General features: G+C 51.7%; 1 long non-coding RNA gene across 1 annotated transcript in view; it reads right to left on the reverse strand.

The window, feature by feature from the left end:
* Positions 1 to 2684, reverse strand: part of LOC102262951 — a 20699-nt gene extending 18015 nt beyond the window's left edge. Inside the window, exons 1-2 of the long non-coding RNA XR_314373.2 lie at positions 2585 to 2684; positions 380 to 470 (exon numbers count right to left, since the gene is read on the reverse strand). This is a non-coding gene — a long non-coding RNA (uncharacterized LOC102262951). The remainder of the gene's footprint in view (positions 1 to 379; positions 471 to 2584) is intronic.
* Between the last annotated feature and the right edge of the window lie 308 nt (positions 2685 to 2992).

Consider the following 2992-nt stretch of genomic DNA (forward strand, 5'->3'; position numbering starts at 1 on the left):
TGTTTCTCTCTATCCCTCTCCCTTCCTCTCTGTAAAAAATCAATAAAAATATATTTAAAAAAAAAAAAAAAAAGCCGAGGCTCCTTGTAATATGTCAGCACCCAGCACATGGGCCTTTATGTAGAAAGGACTTAATAGCACGTGGGGAGTGGAGGGGTCAGTGGTGGGGGAGGGGACATCCGTAATGCTTTCAACGTAAAGATAATTTTTTAAATGGCACATAGCAAAAAAACAAACAAACAAAAAAACCCACTAAATAAATATTTGAGGAGAAGGAGGATTATTTCCCCGTTTGCTGCCCCCACCCCCCGACCCATCCTGCAAACACAACATAAAGAGAATGAGTCATGACCTGCGGGTGGGAAGGGTGCCCTCTGACCTGTGGGTGGAGATGCCTGGGGTGGTCCTTTGAGGTCCTTGTGGGGAGGGCGACCATGTGTCAGCTCTATAGTCATCGATGCTTTCTTTCCCTAAAAAAAAAAAAGAAAAAGGAAGCTCTATCAGGCCCTCGTCTCCAGGCAACCATGCTCCATCGGCAACTCCACGCAGGGGAACACAGCTCAGACCCAAACTGATGAGAATGTAGGGGCATTTTTAAAAAAAATAGTTTTAGCCGAAACCGGTTTGGCTCAGTGGATAGAGCGCCAGCCTGCGGACTGAAGGGTCCCAGGTTCGATTCCGGTCAAGGGCATGTACCTGGGTTGCAGGCACATCTCCAGTAGGGGGTGTGCAGGAGACAGCTGATCGATGTTTCTCTCTCATCGATATTTCTAACTCTCTATCTCTCTCCCTTCCTCTCTGAAATAAATAAAACTATTTTTTATTTTTATTTATTTTTAAATATCAGCTGCCTCCTGCACACCCCTAGTGGGGACTGAGCCCGGGTTCGATTCCCGGTCAGGGCACGTGCCCGGGGTTGTGGGCTCAGCCCCCAGTAGGGGGCGTGCAGGAGGCAGCCGATCCATGATTCTCTCCCATCACTGATGTTTCTCTCTCTCTCTCCCCCTCTCCCTTCCTCTCTGAAATCAATAAAAATATATTTTAAAAAGAGAGAAGTCGTGTTGCTGGTCGGGGTGCAATGAGATGGGATTTATTTTGTCCCAGCTCTTTGGGAAAGCGCTGTGCGTGTTTGGAAGAGACACGTGGACGAGCTCCTGGGGCGGAGGGAGGCCTCCAGGCTTCTCAAGCCTTAAAGATGACGCACAATGTACACCCGGGGGCCGGGAGCCGGTGCGCACAGGCGTTTTGAAAATTGGTGACTGCAGATAGTACGGGGGGCTGTTTTCTTTGCAGAAGAGAAAGTTTTTCTCCCTGAAATTATCAGGTCAGATAAGCCCACGGTATAGACTGGAAACAGTTATGCAATCCCTGGGCTCCGTCTGATGTCCTTCTTAAGGAATAGAAGCCGTCGGTAACTTCCTCGTGAGAACGCTCATGTGAGTCACAGCCTGTGAATCATGCTAACACACCACGGGCTCTGACTGGGGAAAACGGAATTACATTCCTGCTCCCACACTAAAGTGAAAGCCTTGCCTCCCACGGGGCTAGCAGGAAAGCATGGCTTTCAGCAATGACCTTGAACTTCTCTCCTTATTTCTTCCCGGTTTGGTTTTTATGGGAATGTGGGCTGGGACGCTGGCTCCCCCAGCGCTCACATTATTCAGGGTTTCCTGCGTGTGGGATGTCACCCTCGCTCGCGCTCCCTCCCTCCCCCGTTCGCTGTTATTCCCACAAAGAGAACAAAACATTGCCTGGTGATTTTACAGTTTACAAAGCACTTTCATAAATGATCGCATTTGAGCATCTCATCAGCTTTATAGGAAACTATAAATTATGACCCATCTCTACAGACCAGGGTACGCGGGCCTGAGAGGGGAGGGGGTGAGGCAGGAGAGGGGCCAGCGGGGGCGCCGGCCTGCTTGGCTGTCACAGCGGCGATGAGCCGTGGCCGGTGAGACGCCCACAGACACAGTGAGTCCGCGGGAGTTTCCTTCGTGGCAAACAGCACGGAAGCTTCCAGAGACGCTGCCTGGTGCAGAGGCCACTGCGGGAGGGGCCGCCAGGGCCCAGGGCCCCAGGGAGGACACCTGCACAGTGAGGAGTCCGTGGACACCAGGGGCTCAGCTCAGGGATTCTATCCTGTCCCCCCAAAGCCCACGTGCACACATGCCCCCCGGCCACCGCCCCGCTCTGCCCCCGGCTGTGAGTTTCGGTGCAGAACCAACTCCTCTGAGGCCGAGAGAATGAGGGCCAGCTCCCCAGGCCGTGCCATCAGCCATCCAGGCCAGGGTCATCTACCAGCGCGAGCAGGTCAGACTCAAAGGCTAACACGGGCCAGATAACCAGCTTCAGACTCACCCAGCTCGGGGCGACCAGCTGGGTTAGTGATTAGGGAGGAGAATCACCGGGAAGTTTGGTGGGGCCCCAGCCCGGGCCCATCAGAATTAAATCGGAGTTCCTGGGTGTGGGCGCAGGCGCCTGTGTTGAACTAACTAAATGCTCCCCAGGTGGCTTGGAGAACCCCTGGTGTGTGAAGCTCTGATGTACCCCCGTTACTGGAGCAGAGCGCTAGCACCTCACTTACCAGTGCTCAGGGCCTCCTGGCAGACGAAGGAGGGCTCTGCTAGCAGGAAAGAGGCTGTGAGCTGACCCGACTGCGCCGTCTACACTGAGTCCTCTTCATGTGTGTGACCGCCACGGTTCCCTTTTATTTTGGTGTTAAAATTTTTGTTTAATCAAATCCCATTTTTAGAAAAAAAAAACCAAACAAAACAAAACAACAAAAAAAACACCTCTGATTTCTCTTTCAAACACTTCCACGCTTCTCTTTGCAATGAGCCCTTTGCCTGGTGGTTAAACGTTTTCGAGGTAATTGACCCTCTTTCTTCTCATTAGCAAAATCCTCACTTTAGATTTCTCAAACTTTTCAAGATGGTACCTTTTTTAAAACTGATGTTTAGCCGAAGCCGGTTTGGCTCAGTGGATAGAGCGT

Source organism: Myotis brandtii, unplaced genomic scaffold (assembly GCF_000412655.1).
Source record: "Myotis brandtii unplaced genomic scaffold, ASM41265v1 scaffold627, whole genome shotgun sequence".
NCBI lineage: Eukaryota > Metazoa > Chordata > Mammalia > Chiroptera > Vespertilionidae > Myotis > Myotis brandtii.